At 41.9% G+C, this 26231-nt stretch overlaps 1 protein-coding gene across 1 annotated transcript in view; it reads right to left on the minus strand.

The window, feature by feature from the left end:
* cntn5 (contactin 5) overlaps positions 1-26003 on the minus strand; it is a 100895-nt gene extending 74892 nt beyond the window's left edge. The window contains exon 1 of the mRNA XM_062386787.1: positions 25679-26003. The gene's annotated coding sequence lies outside the window, so the exon portion shown is untranslated. The remainder of the gene's footprint in view (positions 1-25678) is intronic.
* Positions 26004-26231: the final 228 nt, after the last annotated feature.

Consider the following 26231-nt stretch of genomic DNA (forward strand, 5'->3'; position numbering starts at 1 on the left):
TTTCATGTTTGAAGAACTTAATCGTTACCTCTAGCTCTAATATACACTACTATAGATATATTTTGTATTAATTCCAGCCCCCTGTGGTTTTAGCTCATATTAAAGATATTTGAAAACCCAGCGTTACCGTAATAACCACAAATCCCAAAAGGTTACACTTTTTGTCCTGTGACCTCATTGTGTGTTTCATGCTTTATGTGGTAGAAAAGCTGTAGCATTCAAAACTCATAGGTCGACTATGATTCAAACGCAGTCAGTAATGTCGCTTTGAAAACACTCAATTGTCGATAACTGTCACTCGTTTTCAATGGATTTACAAACTGTACACGCAAAAACTGAAGTATTCTGTGTTGCTCCGGTGCTCCAGATACACAGAGTGAGTAGTTTGTGAGTGTGCATCTGAAGGAGAGTGCTCTGGCTGCTGCTGCTCATGTGAATAAACACCTCTGCACAAATCTAGATATCCGGCCTGGATGAATAAAGTCATCTACATAAACGTTTAAACACAACAAGGTGACCGAAAAACAACGGAACGATATGGAGCACCGTGCAAAGTGGAATTGTCTTTTCCTCCCTTCGCTGAGTTTGTTATTTCGTTCGCGCATTATCTTACGCTCTGACCATACAGATGCTCTGTTGTCAAACACATCAAACCACGGCACACTGAGTCAGAATGCATGGTTTTTTGTTTTTCTCCTCCTTCACTGAATAACACACAGGAGGATGAAGCCACGCTAACACGATCCTACACACCTACCAACGCTTGTGCAATGAGAAGGAATTGATCTATTACTGACTTAATACATGTTGACAGTTACTTTATGCACCTATTAACTATCCGCCTACTGAGTGTCCATGTATAATAACCCCGATGCCCGTTAAAGCTCCAACAGCCAAGAAGACGTGAACAAATCTCCTGACGTTGAGGCTTTCACCAGAATTTACGATAATAAACTGAACACAGTTTATAAGTTCAGCTTCAAAACTTGACCCCAAGAACAAGAAGAGTGGGAGTCAGTAGAGCGCACGCTACCGCCAAGGGCCAACAGCCCCTCAAATTCAATTCAGAGGTTAACCATTGGTTTGCGAGCTGCAGTTTTAGTTCCCTTAGGTTTGGTATTTTGTCCAGAACCAACTAGGATTTTGGAAACCATATTTGGGTTTGGTCTGAATGAGAGCGTGAGCCCTGCGATCTGGACGGTGCTAGCAGTCAATCACAAATTCCATCAGAGACTTCTATCAGTTGAGTCGCCCTCTGTGGGTAGTTTGGGAGAATACAGGCTGCAGGCATGTTCGCATTGGCTTCACTTTCCAGACTTGGGGTCTATCTCTATGTTTGTCATTCATCAAACCAAAGCAAATCATTGAGTTAAAAGTCATGAATGTTCAAGATAGTGCAAAGAAATGCCCCTGTTTTCCATATGCCCACCAAAATTAAATGGGTTCTTTGTTGGCTGCTTCCACGAAATCTGTTTGGCAGGTTTTTCGAAAACCAACCAAAAAACAAACAAACCGACAGGGTCGAAATCATAACCTCCTGGATAAATCACTGCACTCCTGCTTGTGGATGCAATTCCATTTGCAAACAGTGATAATGGGATCCACTGCCGATGGTCTGCAGGCTTGAAGAATGAAGAGTGAGACGCGCTGACCTCGGTGTTTTCCCTCTGTGCCATTCATCTTCACGCCAAATAAGAGTTTCTGCATTTGTCTGATATTGTCGGACTCTCTGTCAACCTGTTTGAGTGCTCACTCCCTCTACTTGTTTCTCTCCTCCTCCTCTTCCTCCTCCTCCTCGTCTTCTCTTATCTCGCTAACAGTCTCTCTCATCTTCATTTAACTTGTCTGTGTCATTTAGATTATTAATGCAGAAGCACAGACAGCTCTGAGGGTTGAGGGAGGCACGACCAGATCCGGCAGGAATCGTCTTACATTAATCGTTTATGCCTCCTTGTCGGTGCCTCACCTCATTTACTCCCCCCCACCCCCCCTCCCTCGCTCCCTCCTCCCCCAGAATGCATCAGCAGTTACACTCGTGGGTTGAACAATTAGTCACCTAGCACTTAGGCTATCTGTTATTTAGAAACAGAAAGAAATGAAGAGCGAGAGAGGAAGTCAGATAAACACAATGATCCATTTCCCCTCTCGTAATGTGAGCTGTTAGTGTTTTCGCTGCTTGTTTGGCCGTGGCGGCCGTGCTCGGCTGTAAACTCAATCCTTTTCCTCCGCGGCTGGAAATAAATACATTTAAAACAACCTCAAACTTGGGACGCCACTTAATTTGGCTGTTTCTTGGGTTTCAATATCTTTTCTCACCGACTTAAAGAATCAAATAGCTGAGGGCTGATTGTCTAGACAACTTTCTGCAGAGGCTGGTTTTAAATCTGTTGCTGCCACTTCTGGATAAGTTTCGCCCCCTCCCTCACCTCCTTTTGACCTTCCTTGAATCTCCCTTGCAAACAAAAATTTGAGAGTGAACATGTGCAGGAGCCCACACAGATCCCCTCAGGAAACAGAAGCTTTCTCGGTCCCTGCTTTCAGAACTTCACTTTATTTTTGGCTGCATAATTCCGTCTGTTGTCGTACCAAACCCCCCCCCCCCCCCCGGTCATGTTGGACTGGACAGCTTCCACATGAGCCCCCAGTTGGTAGCTGGAGTCAGAGGATCACTTCTCCCTCAAGAAAATCCATCAGCAGATTCTGCTTCATCCCAGTTGGCTTATAACTTCAGATTCTAAACTTTTGGTTTGGGTTTAGTTTTGGCAAACTACCACTGACACAACACATTCATTTCAAGTGAGGTTATAATCCAATAATATCACAGGAGAAAATTCCAGAAGATGAATTTCGATGGAACGTGTATGATGAAAGTGAATATTGTCAATCATCCGGGACAAAGATGCTCATGTGAAGTTATTTCATAATTCATTCGTAAATAAAAGATCACCTAAAAGTCCCACATAAATAAAAAATGGGAGAACTAAATCTCTTGTACATATGTGCTTGTACCATTTAGTCTCTGTTCTCTTCTATTCCAGCAGAGAGCAGTTCTCTGACAAGTGTCCTCCCACAGCTCATCTGTTACGATGCTTTGCTCTTAGTCTTGCAGCCCTCTGGACAGTTTAATGTTGTGTTTTACAGAAGAGCAGCACAGCGAGGCCTGAATGGTTCAGCATGTACACACATGTATAAGTGGAAATAGAAGGAAGAAGACAGGGTGGTAATAAGCATTAGCATGTAATGAAGACGTTTCATCAAATGCTCAAAATGAAATCAAGTAACAAAAGAGCTACGAGTTCAGGATGAATGGATATCATGGCAATTAGGCTGAAAATCCCATTTATTGAAGTAGTTTTACAGTAACTTGGTGTAAGGATATGAATATGTCTTGTCTAACTGTCAAGTGCTTATCATCCTGAGGGAACATGGGTCCCCGGTGTATCTCAAATAAAGTGAGTCGACACTCCGACAACCTAAAGTTCACCCCACTTGACTGCTCCTCCGTGTCTCACAGAACTCAGCCAGACATGTCATCTGAGGAAAAGCTTCACTTTCACTTTTGGGTCAACCATTCACTGAGTGTAGGCCGGTGAGAAATATGTTGAACTGCTTTCAGTGCACAAGAGAAAAAAACTAAAGCCCAGACAGTCAGCTGCACAGCATGATGGCCGGAGTATGAAATGTTAAAATCCAACTAAACAATGAATTAATGACAGTAAAGGAAATACAAGAAAAACATAAACATAAAAACTCATATGATCTGGAATCGTAAGGTTTAATCCTTAATTGATATGACTTAAAAAATCTCAAAAAACAGATTGCCTTGAAAATGATAACAAAGTTAACATTGACTTTATATCTCCTTTTTAATTTCCCCTTTAAATTGAGTCATCTTTTACGTTTGTCAAGTCTTTCCAGCTAAAATATGGTTGAAGTGAAACATACTTATCATTTCAAAGTTCCTGAGTTTAAATAGAACAAGTTTGTCTAACTTTAATTATTGGCAACACAACTTTACTCATGCTATAAACATTGTCCCAGTGCATGCTGGGTAGCTCCACCCATCTTCCCCTTTGTGAAGTCTTTCAGGCGAAACAAGTAAATTATTCGTAGTTCTTAGACTTGTATGCAGAGCCTGTCATATCAGGGCCTCATAAACCCATGAGATGCTGACCTTTCATGTGATTCCTTGAAAGAGGAACCTCCTGCGACTTGTCCCAGTAACTGTTACAGCTGTCGGGTCGGTGGAACCTAGATTCCGCCTCACGTCTGTCCAGTTGATCGCAGCCCAGCCGGATTATTATTAATGAGGCAACCCACAGGGAGATGAACCGACCTGTAATGAAGGTGATGCCTCTGCTCGGCCTCGCCCCTGTCATGTCATGCGGACGTAGAAAAAATCCCAGACTGAGGTTCAACAAACCCAGTCACCAACATGGCCTGATGATGTTCCCACTCTCTCACCAGACAGCTGCTGTGTGTAATCTCCAGATAACACAGGACAGGGTCGTGGTAATGTGCCTCTGACGGCCTTATAAAACTTGTTTGACTGATGTGTTCAATTACTTTGCAGCATGAGATTCTATTATGTACTTTTGCAGTCCCGCTTGCAGTAAATGTACGCTGTTTGTCAACACTGACATTTTGTGCGTTATTGACGAAATTTGCCAAATCTATTATAGATTATTTAATAACTAAAGCTGCTTCACACTCACACACGAGATGTCATGGATCTATCTAACCCTTTTGTTTTCTGCAAAACGTAGCGCAATAAAGGCTGAGGCATAAAAGTAAATGAAAATGTACGGCTTTATTTATAGCAGTTTTTAAACGTAAACACACACAATATATATAATTGAATAATTAACTAAATTTGTAAAGAATAATATAAAGCACAGTACACAGAGAGAAATTAGAACACATCAACATATAAGACAGGGATAAGAGTCTATCAAAAGGTGACTAGAGCAGGAATGAAACTAATGGCAAGGAAACATGGCGCCCACAGCCTGGTGCATGCATTTTAAACCAACTCTTAACGATTCAGGGCAGCTTCTCTTCTTTTTCTGTAAAAACCTTGGAATTTTTTTCATCCTTGGAATCAAAATGTCATTCGTTAAACGAAAAGGACGAGACGCTGAGGACAGAAGGTGTTGGATCAAGTCTCAGCAGCTATCAGCAAGTACTACAAATGCATTTTCAGAAAAAAACAGATTTGGGATTATGAAGTTGTGAAAACGCCCGACATCCATTGCTTGGATGTTTTTGTTGTGCTTCAGCCAATACAAGCTGCTAAGCTCTTTAGAATAAGTCTCATTACACACACTGAAGGTCTTAATCCAAAAAGCAAGAGGATGAAGTTAAAACAAGATAAAACACGGATTACTCTCAGCAGTTTCACTCTTTTGACCGACACAGGCCCTTTGTTCGGAGGACCATTTTTTTTCAGATTAGCCTTAAACTAAGTCGTGTTAAAGCCACGGCAAACCCCTTTAAAAAACATATACAAGGGAGCAGGTGCAGCCGGGGATGATGCTGAATGCTTGAGAGGTGAGCTTCTGTTGAACTTTAATCATCGTCAGTCCCTGGAGTGTCAAGGAGAAATGTGGAGGAACCACGTAGAGGAGGAGCTTTGACTGGGTTCTACAAACACCACTGACATAACCCTTGAGAAAGGCTCCTCCCTACGTTGTGCTAATGGTCCTAAACAAGACAAGGAGAAGGCTACATCAGCTGGATCTTGAACTTATGGAAAAGAACACATGTCCTAGATGTTCATCGAAAAGGGTAAAACACATTGAAGGCATTGGTTTGCCATATATATGTGTGTTTTTCTGTGTGTTGGCAGGTAGTGTCATCTGTCCCACTATCCACCCCCTCAGCTGGTCATCTGCCATTCCTTCTCTTGTCACTCATCTTGACGAGCATCTATAAAGTCATCAAAGGTTTCATTGAAGCAGGTGGCACAGCAGCCAACGCAGCCAATCTGCAAGAAACATCATGTTTACGAACAGGTCTGCTGCACATTTACAGATTCTGTTCTGTTGTGGATTTCAGTTTCTACAATTGTCGTTGATTCTGAGGACAATGAACTGACCTGGATTGAGCCAATATCAGAGACTGGACCCCAGAAAAATGAAATGCAAACAAATCTTGTGAATATCCATTTCAGGACAGAAACGAAATAGATTTGTTATCTAATTTATTTGCTGAGAGAGGTTATATTGAGCCTGCAATTGCTAGTCCAAGCCCGGGTGAGAAGAAAGGAGGGCTAGATGAGGGGGTAGCAGCCCATGTGGTTAGATATACATCAACAAGAGAAGAAAGAAAAATCCTGAGAGCTCAGAACTGGAATTCTTAAAGAACCTGTGCCGTCAACAGGAGTTTTCTATATTTCATAATCTCCTCATCCTGCTTATGTCTGACTGGGGTCCAGCGTATTGATTAAACCTCCTACAATCTCCCTGTCTGTCATCTGCATTCATTATATTTTTTTATTATACCCACGGCCGTCCCAGTGTCACCAGCTCCAGCTATTAAAAGACGGCCCTGCCACCTCAAACTGCACTGGGACCAGAGAGACCTGTGGGAGCCGCGCTTTATTCCAAAACCTTCCATCACAGTTCATCAGACTAACTTCTCAATGAAACATCTGAGGACAATTCCCTCCAACGGCCTTGTTCAGTGCACTACGCAGTGTGTGTGTGTGTGTCTGTGTGCGGGGGGGGCGGGGGGGGGGGGGTTGACTCATTGAGTGTTTAATGTTATGTTTACATGTTGCTATTCTTAGAAGGAGCTCATTATGTGGATAGAAAGATAACTGAAAGGTTGTTGTGTGGTTGTACATTAATGTGAGATTGTTGTTAAAAGATGGAGCTTATTATATATGGAGGTATGTTCTCTGCCAAAGATGCTTTGTCTGTTCCATATTTGAATCTTGTTTTCAAAGCATGTGAATAAGGGATGACATAAGCAAATTTCTTTTTTAATAGACCAAACATCTTTAATCATTCAAATCAATCTAGGGACACGTGTGAATGATAATTTAATGCTTTACTGGGCAACTGATACTTAATCATGTTTTAAACTAAAAGAGTAAAATGATAAAGTAAAACATTTATCCTTAAAATGCTGATCTATCCAGTGATAGATCAGTTTAAATAAATTGTCAATATGTGCACCTTATAAAAACATATATTTATTTGTATCTCTGCTTTGTACTATGCAAAATACACAATAAAATCTATGTTTTGTCCCCAAAAAATAACCCGAGGACAGAACAACATGTGTGATATATGGAGGAGGCTTTGCTGGCATCGGGCTTTCTGCAACCATAAAAAAATGTTTGACTACAATAGCTCTCAGTCCCAGCAGCACAATTAAATCCCATCAAGCTGCAGCACATTGCAGACACAAATAGATATCAGGCCCCTAAATATCCTTGAGTGTATGTTTTCACGATCCATGATTTGGGAAATTGGTGAAAGAATAATAACCAGACCTGTGCCAGAATTGGAAGAATTGGCCACGTTGTGTCCTTCAACCAAGTTTAACTGGAAATCAGGTCGGTGATTTTTTTTTTCTCATCTTGCTGACGACCAAACAAACAGACAGACATGAAAACCCAAACACATCTGTTCTAATAAACCTGGATGATTAAACATGTTTTTTTAGATCATAACAGACCGGCACAGAAATCCTTTTAATTAACTTAATTGATCACTTAAAAGCACCAAAACACCAACATGTTATCTTTGGTGATGCGCTCCTCGGATTAATAATGTGAACCCAGACTCCCGAGTCAGACTGTGTGATGACGTCATCCACAGACAAATCCTGGCGCTTCTTCACAGACAGTAAATAATGACACAGCTCCTGGGACACTCAGACAGCACCCATGGTGGTTCAACAGGGACACAGGGACGTTTTCTGAATCACAGCTGAAGGCCCCACATTAGCAAAAAAATTGGATGCAATATTTACAAGAAAAACCCTCGGAGCCTCACAGCATCATTTATTAATTCAGCCTCACTGGCTCAGTTCTTAAAAAGGTCACCTGATTACATCACGATTCAGGTCTTGATGCATAGATCCACAGCTCAGGGAGACACTCTGTTGAACTGAGAATGAATCTGCTGCAAAAACAAATAATCCGAATGAGCAAAAGTGAAGTTGTGCTTTCCAGAGGAATTGTTTTAGTCGACATTTGAATACTTTCTGCAAAGCAGAAATTCTTCATCAGAGGTATTCAACAGCTGCTTTTCCAACAATCTCTTCACCCTCTCGAGTCTTAATTACGATTCAGTCTGACGTCGGTGGCGCGAGATGAAGGATACGACCGAGTCCTTCAAGTCTAACAAGAGCGATGTGATTAGTGGCTCTTTGTCTTTGAGGAGGTTTGCAGGCATACGGGCAACATATGGAACAAGGCGGGTTATCAGCGATGCCAAGAGAGTTGACGTCTTCCCCCGTTTGAAGCCTTTTTAGTGAGACACAACAATTCTCCATCGAGTTTGAAGAGAGAGAGAGAGAGAGAGAGAGAGAGAGAGAGAGAGAGAGAGAGAGAGAGAGAGAGAGAGTCGCTGCTCCCTCTAACTATATTGAAACCAACTTCAGGGACGGTCTCTATTAAAACAGGGTCACTGATGGTCATCAAAATGGGTAATGAAACTCTAATTGGGGGTAAACCCTTCGCTAATTACTTAAAGTGTCACTGCCGCGTCCTAAAGCCTCACTGAGCTGCTATCAATTGGTATATTCAGGAATCGGCTCCCTGATACTTTGGATGCTCAACCGTCCATTCAGCTGAAAAAGGAAATCTAGAGGTTTGTGTTGAATCATGCCCCCAAAACACTAAAAGAAGTGCAGGACAAATGATTGCTGCCACCTTCTACAGCGGACACAATTAGGGTTATGTTTTTTGGTAGCTTCACAACAAGTCGCTGCAGCAGGAGGACGGGAAAACTTCAGTCCTGCAAAAAAAAACTTAGCTGAAACACCCCCAGGACTATTTAATGTGTATTATTACAGATCCACAGCCGACACCCACATACCGTGACAGAGGAGACGACTTTGTTCTGCCCACGCTTCACTGGCACACACATTCACACAGAATGGAGATAGAAACAAAATATAAAATGTGTCACCCAGTACAGGAGGTGTTCCTGGGGATCTTTTACGATCTCTGGCCTCAGACCTGACATTCAGCCGACTGTTAGAGTCGAGACAAACGATGTGTGCATGCTCAGAAACACTTTCCTATTCTTTATTTGAACACTTTATATCTGGCTCCATCTCCTCCTGCCACAAGCGACATCCCAGAAACGACTGATCCGATTTTTTATTCTGTACAAAAAACTTGGCTGAGTGATGTGTTTTATTTTTAAGAAACCAGCCTTTTGACAAAATAACACAGATTTGACAAAAGGGGGCCTCAAAGCAAATCAGTGAAACCATATCTGCAGATTTTGCCGGTTCTAAACATGCTGGTTTTGAATGGGCTGTATGTTCTGCTGCTTGGTTTCAACATCACATATGACTCTGATATTTCAAGGTATAGCTCTTAGATGTTTTTTAGCTACAGGCTGGGATCCATCGATGTACTGTTTCAGACTGAGATTAGCCATCTTTAAATCCTGGCATAGTCCTGATCACTGGTGTCATATAGTAACAAACTATCACAGCATCTACTTCTACAGATCGTTTTCACCTGATTATTAAAAGTGTATTAATATTGAAAGTGTCACTTTTGAAGTTTAAATTAGATCAGATTAATGTTTTTTTCAACATTTTAAGGCAAATTATATATATTCTTACAAACTTCTATAAACAGGCAGACATTGTTCTCATCAGAATCCGGTTTATACATACAAGGAATTTGCTGTGATGTATTTGTGCATGTATAAAATAAGAGGAAAAATAGGAAATAAAAACACTATACACACGAGGGGAGGGATTGTAAAAAATGTTCTTAGTAAGTCACATGATATTCATTAATTATTAAGTGCAATGCTATCTTTCCATTTGTAACTTAGAAACAGAGGATCAACCTCTACGATCACCAGTGACACTCTCCTGTCACGAGATCGTTGAATTGTAATTAATACACTGACAAGTGTTAAACCGTTTCAGTACCGTCTCCTACCAGGACCTCAGTGGGACCCCCCCCCCCCCCCCCCCAGACACACACACACACACACAAACACACACACACACACACACACATATTATCCCTCCTGTACGTCCCCCTCGTTCATTTTAACACAAAGCATTGCTGCCTCAAGTCTCTCGCTTCCTCTTTTCACCCCTCAATGGTTTTAATTGTCCTGATGACCTCAATCAAAAGACAATTACCAAAGGGAAGAGAAGCACAGGCAATTACAGTGTTCACCACCAGCCCGAGCACACCTGAATGGAGCGAGCACCTTTTTCACAGAGGAGTAAAATGACACGTTGCCTGTCGGGATGAAAAGACGTGAGCGCCAAGTATGTGCACGGAACGCTGTCACTTCAAAGCCCGGCGAGCAAGGTGCAGCGGTTTGCAGTGGAACACATACCCGAAGTTAGGTGGAGGAATTCAGGGCAAGCAGAGATCAGTTGGAAAAATAGGTTAAGAGGGACTGTGAGCACGGAGACGTTTTTCTTTTTTGACGTCAACACGACTCTGCGAGGTGCAGCCTGATGATTATGGATTGCTCGGGCTTGTATTTGCAGCGAAAATGAGGAACGTTGCATAAACCATATGCTATTATGAACTTGTCATTGTTAAAAGCCCGTCATTGTTTCATGAAGCAATGCAGGGGTGCACACCGAGGCTGCTGGAATGACTGTCATTTCCTGGACTGAGGGAGGGAAGTGTTTATCATCCCCCGCAGCTACTGGGGATCAGGAGAAGGGCAAACTGTTGTTTTGGGGGATTTATGGGGACATCACAAATCTCCCCACAATAATTCATCATAAAAAATCATCATACTATAAATAAAAAAGCCAGGACCTATACTGTTCAATTAGGCTAAAAGCAAAACGTGGTGTTTTTGTGTGTTGGACTAATTTGCACATTTTATTTCTTTGTTTTTTGTCATAGTTTCACACAGATGGAAGAAAACTGTATCAGGGGAAAGCGGTTCTGCTTCCAAATCAAGTCATTATCCATTATTATTGTGGACAATGATAGATTCTACAACATGTGAGCTCAGACAGACATCTCCATCCTCAGCAGACCTCAAACAGCATCTACATACATCACAGCTGCTTCATTCTGTAAACGTCATTTGAGCTGAAACTCTTTATTGAAATAATTTCCCTCTGAATAAATAGTTTGGATGCAACCTGTTATCCACGGTGGACTGCCACTTGCTGTCACAGAGCAGAAGACCATTTCTTTTGTTTACTGTGTCAAACCCCTGGTGTGTGAAAGCCTTGAAATATCACTCCTCTTATCATCGCTTCAGAATATTCATCAGTCATCTCTGCCACCAAGTCTATTAAGATCATTAAATTAGATGTAGCCGGCAAGTAAATACAAAAAATAAATAAAATACTAAAGAAACAGTTTATTCACTCCTCTCTGTGGATTAATGGATGCAACCTTAAGTATGACGGCTTCACCACATGAGGTTGACATGTTAAAAAAATTATGTATCTTCCAATTTGACCAGTCCCAAGTATCTTTCTGAGCTTTTCATACCAAACTTTGATGGCATATTCGATTAGATTAGATTAAACTTTATTGTCATTGCAAGTACAAGTATACTTATACAACGAAATGCAGTTTAGCATCTAACCAGAAGTGCAAAAAAAGGCAGTAAAGTGCAGAGTATTGTGCGTATTCAAAGTGGAATGTAAATAATAGATATGTACAGTACGAAATATATATGGAATAGTACAGTATAAACAGGTATTGTATGATATAAGAACTATGAGCAGTAAGAACTATATATGGAATAATACAGTATTAACAGGTATTGTATGATATAAGAACTATGAGCAAGATAAATATATAAAAATATACTATAGGCGGGATAATACAGTAGTAATAAAAGTAACAGTGTGGTGCAAATGTTCAAATGTTCAGTGGTTGGAGGAGGGTGTGGGGCAGTCCAAGCCAGGGTGGAGGGGGGAAGTATAGTCACTGGAGAAGGTGTGTGTGTGGGGGGGGGGAGGGCTGCTGCTATCATATGTGATGGACATATGTTCACTCCGTGTCTTCAAAGTGAACGTCTTCCCTTTACTGTCAGTGTAAGTTCAAGAGTAGTAATACTTCCCTACAGCAGGCAGCAGTATGTTAACTTCCCTGAGTAACAACAAGTGATGCAATGCCACCGCTTCAAATTACAAGATTAGGTTTCAGTGTTGGTTTCTGCACCGTCAGCTTAACATTCATTTTACATCTCTGCAGTCTGTTTTCATAAAAGAGCGTATGAAATGTGATATTTATTTATAAGCAAGTAAACCGATCTGGTTCTACACTTCTATTCAAAGTGCATTTACCACAAAAAAAGGAGTCCAATCAATAAACCTGAGATGAAAAAGTTTCTTTGAAACTGAGTCATGCTGGAACACACAACCCACTCGATGTTGTCGTGGCAGGGCGATGTTTTGTGTTTCCCTCTTATCTCCTCTTTAAAAGAGCCAGAAAACAGTCTCACCAAAATATCAAGGCTTGTTTTCTCATTGTAGATATTTGTTCCTGAAAGAAATTTGGATTGATATTCACTAAAGAAAAAGAAAAACACTTCTTTTGTGCACGATGCACTGCAGAGCACGGAGAGTCTGCTAGCGTCTCTGCCACAGCACTTTGCTGTCCCACTGTCAACTGCTTGTTTCTCTACGAAGCCGCCATTAGTCAGAATGTACAGAAACCTTTTTTCAGAGATCACACAACACATCAGCCATAACTTTCCTTTTTGTGCTTTGGCCAATATACACAGTTAATTCGCTGGACCCTGATTACTACAGTTAGAGCCTTGTGGTTTTATACCACCACCAACCAGTCAGGTTGCACCTTACATCCATGCCTGAAGACTCAATATAATAAAATGATGAATGGATCTATCAATTAACGTAAGAATTCCTGTTAAAAACTAATTTTTTGAGGTCCCAGTGACTTTGACCTATGACAATGAAAAATCTCATCAGTTTACCATTAAATCCAGTTGTGCCAGACGCCGTGAAATTCCCTCCTGGGCTTCTCTTGAGTGGGAAACCTGCAAGGTTACAGTAACCTTGACCTTTTAATAACAAACTCTCATCAGTTCACTCATCTGAGTCCAAGTGAATATGTGTAACTTATTGAGATATCGCGCTTTTGGGGGAAAATGGGGCAGACACACGTTCAGACTTTAAGGACAACCTGTACAGATAATGCCTCTGGGCAAAGCTGCATGAAAATAAACTGTCTGGCTCGGTATTCGCTGACACTGGAACGACACTAAAAAAAGAAACTGAACTTTCCAAAATGAAAAAAATACCCACAACAGTGCTTAAAATACTATAATAGCAACATTGGCGGCCCCAGCTCGGTGACAGTGGCATCAGAGGCTGCTCCTCGGAGGAATCCTGCAGAAGAACACCTGGATGAAAACATCTGCTCTACATCCTGGGAGGGAGTAGTGCTGTTTAAAACAAGGTCATACAAACTGTGTGGCATATTCAATTAACTTCATTTCTTCTAATAACTAAACGTGACATATTAACATGTGGAGGGACGAGGGCGCTCCAGATGAAGAACCTTCAGTGTTGACAATGACACGTGTTTACTTCCAACAACAACATAATCCTCCTCCTCTGGAGCTCATCAAGAAGACAACCTCAGTGTGGATCGAATGAGCAGCTGCTGATTGGTTGGGAACCTCTTCAATTGTCCCTTTTATTACCGAGGGGGTCAGGTTTGTTGGTTTGTGAGGAAGATGATACAAATACTACAGGATGGATTCCTATCAAGGGATGTGGTTCATGGTTCAGGGAAGAACTTGTTAAATTCCGGATCAGGAGGTGGATCCATGAATTTCACTTTCTTTATCATTTTTTTCAGCATTGTGACCTTTTCACAGATTTCCTATGGGGAATAAATTGTGAAATCTTGATAACAAAAAATCTGGCATATTTAGAGGACTGAAACGAAATGAAATAAACAAATTAATAAACAAACAAATAAATACATGGATTGATGGATGGATAGGGAAATTATTGTGTTACAGCGAAGTATCAATAAAACAGACATGAAGAATTCAAATATATCAAAATAAAATCTAATAAACATAAAATGTACTAAAAACTGCACATACTCCCTAAGTAGAAGATACACAACAAAGTACTAGAAAACACAGTAAGGTACTAAATAGAATAGGACAACAAAAAACAATACAAACAAGAGACTGAATACAAGAGATGACAAACTATGAACAAGAGACAAGTGAGTAAAGCAGTTGTTTGCATTAAGAGACAAAGAGATGATGAATCTATGCGTCTGCAGCTTAATTGAATTTAAAGGGAACAATGGTATTTGACGACTCTACTGAAGAATGTTCCACTTCCACAAAGAGCTCAGTTTCAAACGTGTGTGATCTTAATGAGCACGTAGGTTTCAGAGCCCCGCAGAAGAATGTAGGTTAATGGTTTCCATTTAGTTTCTATATTTTCCCCAAAAAAACGATCTATACTCTCCATGTGCCTGCTCGCACACGTTCTGTTAAGTCAAAGACGTTCTCCAGGGAGGATGCACCACTCGGCTCTTCCACCGTTTGGCATTTGCGAGCGGAGCATATTTCCCACGGGACCCCTGAACATGTGACGCTTACAAGCTTCCAGAGGATAAACAGAGGGCTCTTCTTCTATTCATCTTTGTTTTTTATCTCCAGTTTATAGCATATTGTGAAAAAAAAAAAATGTTTCATTGCTGCAAAATCACTGTTGTGAGCTGAAAATGTCTCAAACAGATTCAATTTGGCTTGTTGGACAGAGTGATAAGAGATTCTTTCTTTGGATTACTATGAAGAACGTAAACAGAAAGATTCAGTCCATCGAGCACAAGTAAACATTTTTTGTGGTTATTGTCGATCTCACTGATTATATTGAGTTAAAAGTACATAAACGAGCCGAAAAACACCGACAGCCACTGATGCAACTGATGTGTAACTAAACCACGGGGGTAAATATGAGCAAAGGCTCCGGAGAAAGTTTCAATCCCCCAGAGGAGAATACACACTTTCCCAAAAGAACACATCACATCCCAAATTCAACAAATACAACAAAACAAACAATCCAAACATCTGTCTGCAGGCCGTCTCAGAAGCTTCCCAACAAATACTGTTTGTTAGTAGCTGGGAACTATCTATTGTTTGATGAATCCAGGTCAACTTCAGTTGCTTAATGCGTGACATCAATTTTAATACTCTTCTTAAGTTTATTTTCTCTGCAGAAGGAGGTAATGTTTTCAGCCCTGTTAGTTTTGTTTGGTGGCCAAGAAAGATCAAATTACATTTTGGTGCGGATGAGGACAAAGGGCAGAGCCAGTTACTTTTTTCTCACTTTCTTTAACTTTGTGAGATTTAACTTGGTGAGGGGTTTTCACGTTTTATTTCCCAGGGAGTAATTTATGGATCTGGATCTCACGGATTTAAATGTTTCATATGGGGGAGACTTTAATTCACTTTCCCTTTCACCAACCTGTCGTTCTTCTGCAATGGAGATTAAGATTTCATGATCTGCAATGTTTAGTTTGCTTGTCTGTCGGTCTTGTTTGAATTTACGGGGGCTGATGGGCCTATAATCTAAATCTAGGTTTGACAGCCAATTCGTTTTTCTTTTATTCCCTTAATAATAATAAAACAACCCACACTCATTATGTGACTGAAAGAAAAACACCAGAAGTAAAAGAAAGCACTTGTTAGGGAGCAGATGTGTGAAGAAACGAGTGAGTGAAGGCTGCTGGGATTAATGGCTGACCCACTGTGATGCTGGTGCGCTGTTAATAGAAACCACAACATTAACACTTCCTGCACCTGCTTCGCGGTCAAAAGTCTGCCTCTCTCCAGACTCTGCATGAAAACATGGCTGAGCTGTGTGTTGTCCCAGGGGCTGGATCTCATTCTGGAGTAATTGTTGGTGAAACTCTGGAACTAAAACACATGCGCAACATAATGTCCTGTTGCATTTCAAGTTTAATTGTCACTGCAGGTTATCATCTTTGCGTTTTAACTGTGCCGGGTGGTAATGCTTGTGTGTCCAAGCTAAAAAACAACAACTGGTGTGGCAGTGGTCAACCACAGATAATGACAGATGGCCCAGGGACACCAGATATCGACGTTCTGGTCTGTGGTGAAGTGGACCTGGGCCCTAATCTCTTCACAAAGCTGACTGCACATTCCATAAAGACTGTGTGACTTTTTTTTTCCAGATTACCTATCAGAGGCGAGTGTGTGTGTGTGTGTGTGTGTGGGGGGGGGGTAGACAGGTCTCACAATGAGTTAAAGTTACTGGCTGGCTTGTGGGGCCATTTCCTTCCATGCTCAATAAAATGCTAAGCCTAATTTGTGAATTATGCAATTTAGCATGATGTGAATTACATTTTGCAGGTCTTAACTTTCGGAGTTAAAGCCCTTTTCTCTCACCACACCAATGAAACACATCCACTCTGCTTAAGTCTGCCAGAGGACACAAATCCCTGAAAGCATCTGGTTACTTTAAGATCTTGGACCATTTCTTTAAACATGAATTTATCAATTCATTCTGACCTTAAAACAATGACAAACCCTGCTTCACGACAGCCACAGACTAAATAACCCATCAACCCAGAAATATCCCTCTTTAATATTCATCATTGTTGACTAAACTCGGCTTTTTGCTCAAAGACACCCTCTCAAAAGAGTCTGTGTTTGAGTCCCGCACAAACGTATGAGGGACGCATTTTAAAGACCACATTTACATACACACCATGACAGCTACTTTATGTCTTTGCACACCGTACACAGCTTTCTGCAGACTCACAATGCTGACCGTCCTCGGCTGCTGCACACACACACAAACACACACCCACACACATTCTGAGGAGCTGGGCACGTCAATTTGTCCACGTTCACAGGAAACAGCAGAACACGGGTTCCGTGTGTCACACAATTATGTTTTAAATTAGCTCTGCCAGAAATTGAGATTTAATGAGGATGTGATCGGGCCCATAAGGGGCCTGTCTCCAGGCTCGTTGTAGGAGCTCGACACCTCAGGTCAGCGCAGTTAAGACAAGTACCTGTGCAGGAAAGTTACACTGACTTTTAATGGTTTGATCTGAATCCAGACGTTCAACGATGTTCCATTCCGGAGAACGTGTCCTGGATCACGTAGTGGAAGATACCAGGGATTTAAAACTCAGTGATAATGTCAAAATTCAAATTAGAAAACATCCGAGCTATCAGAGTGTCTGTGCCTGAGGTTGTTTCTTTGGTGAGAGCCACAGTTGGAAATTAAACGAGAACTTATTACATAGCAACACTGTGTCAGCTACTCAGTTATTTCTCAAACACATCCACCTCTCTGCGGGAAATTATAGGCTGCTCACAACACATCTGAATAGCACATGTTTAGCGCTCTAATAATATCAGGCTGGTGTTATATACCCCCACTTGTCAGTCCATTTAATAATGAAATCGGTGCAAAGTGCCCCCCCCCCCCCCCCCTTGATGGCTTACTGAGGGGGCAGAGAGACGAGAAGGGAAAAGCACACACATACTTTTCGAACTTACTTTTTTAAAAAGTCTTGCTTTGATGGTTAAAAAATCCCTGTGAATTAACCAAGATGCTTTTAATCCTGATTAAAATGTCATGTTTTGGGATTATGTTGATACCTGACTGAATGCAGGCAATTCTAGCTAAGAAGCAGCAGTGAGCACTGGGAAGAGGAAACCAACAATTAGATCTGTGCTGGGGTAAAGGTCACATGACACCCGAACAATAATGTGCTGCGCAAAACAAGGTGTCACGTTGCTATAGTACCTCCAGTATGGCCCATGGAATTAAATGGTGGTAGTAAAGGTTGTTTTATTTTGGAGGAGCCTGCGGTCGCCCTCCATCCCCCTTAAAATACTGTGTGGTCAGTGTTGAACAGGCTGAAAAGTGGAACACAAGCAGCCTGTGAAAATTGAATTCCCCCTTGCAGTCCTGTGAAGTCCCCTGGTGCATGTGTAGCAGTGAGATATATAAATATAGATAGTGTAGAGCTAATTCTCCATTTATCTGAGTGGGATTTCCACTGCTCGGCTCCCTGAGTGATCACTTACTGGGATCTGTTCCCTGGAGAACACAGAGATGCTACTTGTTGTTAAAATTAGCCACCGAATGAGGGACGTGCCATCGTAAATGATGTCCTGCGTGAACATTGGTTGACAGGAAACAAATTTGCAGATTATTTTTATTGTGGTGCACTTGTAAAAATTGTAATCAATGCATTTCAATCCTTAATTCTGGAGTTAGTGGTTTTCCCTTTTTTGAAGAACCACAGAATCGATGGAGGATTAAACATATTTGACAGCTCATGAGGATTTGAGTTAGAGGAACTTTAAAACACTCATTAAAAAGGGAACAGAATGTACAATGAGGGAATGTGTGAGTGAATTAGGTTAAGGTTCGGCACTTCCTATACTATCTCTCTATATGTGTAGATATGTTTGGGCTGCTGGTATACAGCGGAACATCTAAGGCATTAACATAATGTCCCAGAAAACAAAGCCAGACGTTCCTCAGCTGCTCCGGTAACAAGCTATTAAAAAAAAGCTGCTCTGGAATATTTAGACAGCACCTTCATTTTTATTCTACCTGTTCAAACGAATAGAGTGAATCTCACACCATCTTCACAAATACTGGGATAACCAAACCAGGTTTAATTGTTCCACCAGCGGAATATTCATATCATCACATTTATTCTCTAAGAATGGTGTAAAAAGAGATTTAAAATAAAACCGGACATGATGTTAGATTAATGTAAATATATAATCATCAGCTAATGTTAGGTATTAAATTTAAACCCTCGTCCATATGTTAGTAAACATGTATGATTATATAAGATTATATGATTTGTTGCCATCCTCTTACCATGTAATCATTTATATTTTCTAATAAGAGAAACATTTGTGTTTATAAATGAGGAAAAAACACATTTCAAGTGAAATAAATGGAATAAAACCACAATTAATTGTCATTATACAAATTTCCGTTTTTTATTTCCCTGCCATACAGCTGACTAATGGCTGCCTGGATGATGAGTAAAACATAACACAAATATAATCTGTGGAAACACAAAATCATGGGCAATTCATAGTAAACAAGCCACACACAGAAAAACCAAATGGTCCCCAGAACCATTAGCTGTCGTTCTATTTTCTCCCTTTGAAAGACGACTAATTAAAACTAACTAGCTGGAGTAGATTCATGTTTCTCTTCCATGCCACCGTCCCCTTTGTTTGCAGCAGATGTTGGAAAATGCCTGATTAATTACTCCAGTCACTGACCAGTTGGAAGCTGGTCGTCAAAGGCTCAGAAGAGAATTATGCTAAATCATAAAAAGCACAGCTTTATGTCGTTTTTTAATATTATAATATTATTCCCCCTTTTTTTTATATCCAAGGACTACTTGCTAAATCACTACATCCATAACACCACCCACAGCAAGCTGACAGCTGAAATTTGTGTAAAAACCAAACATCAGCATTCACCACACAATGGTGGCTTTGAATAAAAGCTTCACAGAGCAGCTTTGGTCCCGTCCTTTCCTTTAAAAAGCATTAGTGCTTCTGTCTTATAGCCGGGCTTAATGAAGCCTCACATCATCGCTGTATCTGGAGGACATTTTACTGGTATTAAGACCCACATTTGTTAAAGCATACAGTGTATATAAGTATATATGCAAGCGTGTGTGTGCAGTTTTGTGCATATTGTTGCTGATTCACATCCACGTTCCCTTTGTAGAAATGTGTATTGGATTTAATTGTCATCAGAAAGTCAAAATGTAAAATAAACTGTATCATTAAACATTAGCTGTTATCCATACTTCTATGTTACAGCATGACTGTACAATACTGAGGAAACGACATTCACTAGACTTGAGTGGAATAAATTCAGTGCTTTGTCACGAGAGAGTGAACAGGGCGGCGGGGGGGGGGGGGGGGTGCAGCGGAGACACAGCACAGCCAGCCCTGTTAGTTGTATTTTGACAGTTACCTCCATACACATTTCATCTTTCGGGGGAAAGGAGGCATGAGAGTGGAACGAGGCTAGTCATCGTGAGCCTGCAGGATGCATGACTTAGTACTGTAGGAAAGCTGAACCTAGAACACCTCCTCTTCCTCTTCCTCTTCTCGGTGTAGAACATCTCCTGTTCAAACAATGTCCACTGGGCTGCGAACCCTGCGAGGCTGCACCACAGTGGACACTGGGAACGGCTCAACTAAAAGAGATCTGTATTTCTACCTCAGGAGTTGGTAGCATGGATTATTTTGGGGAAGGTTTTGACATTAAGACAATGTTTGAATGACGATCTCTCACCTTAACCAGATAAGATCCTATGTTGGATGCAATGTGAGACAGAAACTTATAAATCAATAAAAATAAAGGTGCTCATTAATATGAATGATGCATCTGTAGTTTCTCTTAATAGACAACAACTAAATATCCTGGATACGACCACTGACATGTTGTTTATGTAACTCGGAGACAGAGTGCGCAGTGGAGTCAAAGTATCATGGTCCAACCAAAACATATGATCGACCAATCCCGAGTCAGGCTCAGCTGTCAATTAAGATATATTCACACCCCTTTTTTATAGCCTTATATAAAAACAACCATCAATGTGATAAGAACTTCCTAAAATGACAGAAACCATCTTTGGGAATCGTCAATTTAAAGGTAAAGTGTGTAGAATCTAGTGACATCTAGTGGTGAAGTTGCATGTTGCAGCTGAATACCCCTCCCCTCACCCTCCCTTTCCAGAAATGACAGATCCCATTCTAGTGTGAAGAAAACTACAATTTGTAAAATGTAGATCAAACAAACAAGTGAAAACATCACAAGGTTTATTTTGCATTCAATTTCTGACAATAGATCCGTTTCACAATAAAAAACAACGTATACTTTGAGTCTCTAAGCTGCAGGGCGATGATTTTATGCCAACAGCCTGTGGTAATGACGGATGAAATACAAATGAATGAATAAATGAGTGGATGAACAAACTATTAGCATGTATTTTGATTCAGGGCATATTTTTAAAAGAGGCTGAAATGCTATTTCACCTCAAAGATTGTTTACCAACCGCGCCTGAAGACATTTCCTTTATTTAAGGTTAAAAATCAAAATGTAAAGAGGTAGTTCTACAAAGTCAGGTTGAAGAAAATTCATTGATTGTCTATGAGTTTCTCTCAACACTGAGTTTCTCTCTGCGTTGGACTTGTTGACCACAGAAATGTTCGGAAAGAAAGGGTCGGAGCTCCGATGAATTTTAAGCAGGGTAAGAAAGTGTCCCTAACTAATTCTCTGGGGGGGGGGGGGGGGGGGGGGATCCATGGCCTGTTTGAGGGCACGAGAAACAGACTCTCTCTCTTACTGCTGCAGCAAAAAGAAAAACAACAGAGTACAATAGATGTACTGGTCTTAGATCAGGAGGCGAAAGAAACTGCTGCTGTGGGTTCAAGGAAAGTTTACCCACAATCCTCACGTGTCACCTTTCTATACCCAGTCTATTGTCTGCCACGCGTTGTATCATTCAAACATAAATCACGCCCGCAAGACAAATCTGAAGTTTGGGACTTTCCTGAGCCTGAAGGTCAAAGTGCGTTAAAAAATATATAAGATAATCTTTAATGTGGTACTATCAGCACGAGGCAGATACAGCCTAAGACCCTGTATTTGGCTGTATTCGACTTCTCTTAAACCATTTTTTTGTTACACCTTCATCTCACTAATCTGTCGCGAGCACGAGAGGGTAAGACGTTTGGAAGATAAAAAAAAAATCAAAGAGTGTTGTGCTTCATCATGGCCCCGGTAGATAAGGCCCTGTACTGTCACATAAAATCAGGAGCCGCCGACTGAAAAACACTCCGTCCTCGGGCTATTTCCCACCATCACCACCACTTTCTCCACAGCCTCTCCACAGACCATCTCCAAACCCCCCCTGATCTCAACACGTCAGTAAGGTGGCCGAAGAAGAATCCCTTCTTGTGAGGTCTGCTCCTCTCTAGGGTTTGATATAGCATGGTAAAGGTTTGCATTGTCACGCCCATTAAAGGTCAAATTGTGTGCTAAAAAACATAATAACCAAATATTTTTTATGTCATAATGCCTTCAGGTTACGAATTAGAGAATTCTGTTGAGCTCAGATTGCCAAAAACTAACCTTTAACATTTTAGCATTGGCACAGAGGACGCCTGCAGGTGTCTGTGGATGACTTGCTCAAAGTTAACACAATGAGGACATCACAAAGACACAACGCATGAAGGGGGGAGGGTAGTTAACCAACCAGGGGCCTTGGGATATCTAATAGCTAACCAAAAAAAAATTGTTATTAGTTATTTCAGCCATTTGGATCAGCTGCTAACCAACCGAGCAAAGAGCCACATGGGAGGTGATGGATGCCTAATCAAACTAACTTGTTTTCTTGTGGCTCAATTTTTCGGTTTGACTCATCGGCCGTCAAATCCAGGCCATTCATAACCCTGACAAGTGGAGGGGAGGGTGGGGGGGGGGGGGGGGTGAAAGTCACTCTTTCGTACACAGATGCTTCCAAGCAATTACATAAATTAAGTTGTCAGATGGGTCCCGGGGGCAGTTGTCTTCCAGGCGGTGCAAGACCAGTGGGTCTCCCTTACAAACAAAGTGCTGGGTAGGAAGGCAGCGAAGGACGACTTGGCCGCTGTCAAGATCACCAACATTTCCTAAAGAGAATTTCTCTAATTTGACAAATGCGTGTCGTCTCGCTCCGATCTCCCCAGGGACAGATGCCCTAGACCCACGTTCTGGGGACAAAACCACGCTCTCGCCTCTCTCTCTGGACGCTGAAGACATGTTTACAGATCTCCGTGATGCCACGACACGTCCTAGCTTCGCCCTCTGTAATAACTACATGTTCTTCTACAACATAATACCGAGGCCTGTAGTGTTCACCAGTGTAAGAAGCGTGTTCTGCAAGACTTTCCTTTAGCCTTTGCACTTTATTAGTCTCAGATTTGCCAGTGGAAAGAGGCCTCCCCTGGGTGCTGTGGTCTCTGTTAGACAGTTTCTATCTCCAGCCTCCCTCCTGTCACTACTGGTATGCGTTTCTCTCCTCGTCTCCCAGGGGCGAGCCTTCACCGGGGTTGTCATTTTCAATTAGCTATCCCCTAAACGCATATCTGTTGGCCCGTGTCAATACTCATTTTATTTAAGATGATGGCACAGCTGCAACTTGCGCAGACATATTCCATTTCCATCGACCAAATTGCATTTCCCCCCCATGTGGCTGTACGAACGTTTAAGGCATGTATCGCAAGCAAATAATTGATTTACATTTGAGAGGGATAAGGGTAACCTCTACTCGGTGCCAAGAGAAACAGGCACAGCTGCTCGCTCCGACTGTCTATTCCCCCGATATGCAAGTGCAGCTCCTCTGATCAGGACTGTGTCTGACTGTAACTGCATCTTCTCCTCTATCAGATGGTCTCAGGAAACTGAGCAGAGCGCTGGAGTGCTCTGATATAACAATTGTTTTAGCAGATTAGAACCCTCATGAAATATATATCTACATTAACGTTACGGCATTAAATTATGACCCATTTGAAATCACAGGCGTTAATTAGAGTTCTGCTTCCACCAGTAAGTCTTGATGGCTGCTGTTACAGAAATGAATGGCAGCGTTAGATCTCGATGTATGAAACATGGTTTTTAAACTGATTTACAGCAAGTGAGATTAAATACATAGCGTTACCGTCAATTTGAGCCAACATTGAATATTTTTGTGATATAATTGTGGCGTCCAGTGATGTCTGTGTTGATTTGATGGAAGAAGCCGGACCATGAATGTCCTTAGAGGTGATCTCTGTCTATTCTGACAAAACAAGCCACTAATCACTTGTGCACACCCCTGTCTCATGGAGTGCAACAACAGAAAAGGTGTAAAACACAAACACAAAAGCAGCCAATTACAACACAACCACATCACAACCTAGACATTTGCTATATAGACGCCACTGGTTAGAGCAACGTGTGCGAGGCATCAATTCAACTCAGTGTCCAACTGTGAAATCTTCCAACGAATGGAAACAAAGTCCAGAGGAAAGTTTTAAAAACATAAAAGCATTTGGTGATTTCGCTGACTCAGCTGGAACTGCTTTTACGTCAAAAGGAAAAATTTAATATCGATCGTGACCATGTTGAAAACGATATCGCACAAGTAGAGCTCAGAAAAATGTGACACAGCAGTGGAGGTGAAAAAAGATGCCCTCGACTCATAAGCCTTGAGAGAATATGAATGAAATTGCACTTGACGCAATTTGCCGAAACCAGAACCAGCAGCTCGAATCACGATTGCATGAATTCAGGAACCTGTTACTGGAAGACACATGCTGGAGTTCACACGTCCGTCCCCCTCAGCCGCTGGACACGTCAGTAATACTGCATTTCCATCACCAGTATTTACATTGGACCATTATCTGAATTTCTCAAATTGGACATTTCTAAAGGCGAGCAGACAACAGAGTAGTTTCTGCAAGTTTCATGGTTTGAATCTTCTTGAATATCTCAGAGACACATTGAATAACTTTAGATTGTTCTGTCTTGGCATCTCTGAACGGAACCTGCTTTAAAAATGGAGAGGCAGCAGAGGGACGTGTTTGAAGGTTACTTTATTCTGTTCGCCACCACTTCGCTAATTGCTGTCAGCGAGACGATATAACAAACTTCAGGGGAAAAAGAAAACAGTGCACAACCATCACTAAATTGAGTAATGGCTTAATAACGCCACCCTTTGCTGCCTGTGCATCCTCCCAGATTAAGATCAATAAAATCAGAATAGAGCTCCAGTCGCCAGCACAGGCAGATGAGAGCAACACACTAAACATCCAACAACAGCCAAGCCACTAAATTAGTGTTTGGGTAATTTGCACATCCCTGATTAGATGGTTCCTGTGGGACCAGTTTGGATGTTGTGCTGGAAGAAGCCTGCAGCTCGGCTCAAAACCTAAAGATGCACTCCTGATAAAGACAAAAAGAGGACCTGCCTCTGCCCTTGAGCATTTTCTCTTACCCCAATAAATATGTTTTTATTTATCTGTCCCTCTAAGCTGCTTTCAAAAGGCAGACAGACCTCATCCCACTTCAAAGAGAGACAGATGTTCACCTTTCATTTTGACGAACTGTGGATCCCACCTGATAATAAAGACACGATCAGATGAAAAGGTTTTGTGAGCATCTCGACACACACTTGCATCTCCCACATGTTTAATCCCGGCTCCATCCCCTCACGCAGAAGTTATTAAATCCAGATGTGGAGCAAACGTCTCCTTCTCCAACTCTCCAGCGTCTTTCAGGTGGTTGATTATCCGGATGCACATCTGGAGCCTTGTCAGCGCAACTTGAACAACCTCGTGCAGCCGGAGCTCCAACACAAATAACCCACAATAAACACACACACACACACACACACACGTATATGAAGTAGTTAACTCACAGGACGCGCGGATGAAGTGGTCACTCTCCGCCTCGGTCTCCCTGCCGGGGGTCCGCGGGCTGCGGTGGCCGCCGACGCGTCTCTTTCCTCCCGGAGCCACACGGCGGAGAGAGAGAGGAGATGAATATCCAGAGAAGTGATCCGGTTCTCCGCCGCTTTTACCCGGTGAACCAGCGCGTCCAGTACATCCTCCAGTCAAACAATGGGAATACAACCAAAAAAAAAAAATAAGATTAAAAATATGAATGTGCCAGCTTCTTTCTCCAGCTGCCCGAGCTTCTCCAGCCTTCTCCGCCCGCTCCAGGGACCTGTGTGCCGGGGCTGTGCGTCGCGCAGGGCGGATGTTCGCTCCGCTCAGTCCGCGGGCTCAGGCTCTCTCTCTCTGCGGCGGAGCGTCCTCCCTCACCGCTGCTGGGGGGGGGGGGGCGTCACACTTCATGACACCTTGTGCTCATGTGTGACTTGTGCCCCCAATATGAAACATATGGAGAAGGATTTTTGGCTAAAGGTGTTAATTGTGGAGGAGAAATAATAGAAGACGCACCTGTGCACA

The sequence above is a fragment of the Platichthys flesus genome, chromosome 4 (assembly GCF_949316205.1).
Source record: "Platichthys flesus chromosome 4, fPlaFle2.1, whole genome shotgun sequence".
Taxonomy (NCBI): domain Eukaryota; kingdom Metazoa; phylum Chordata; class Actinopteri; order Pleuronectiformes; family Pleuronectidae; genus Platichthys; species Platichthys flesus.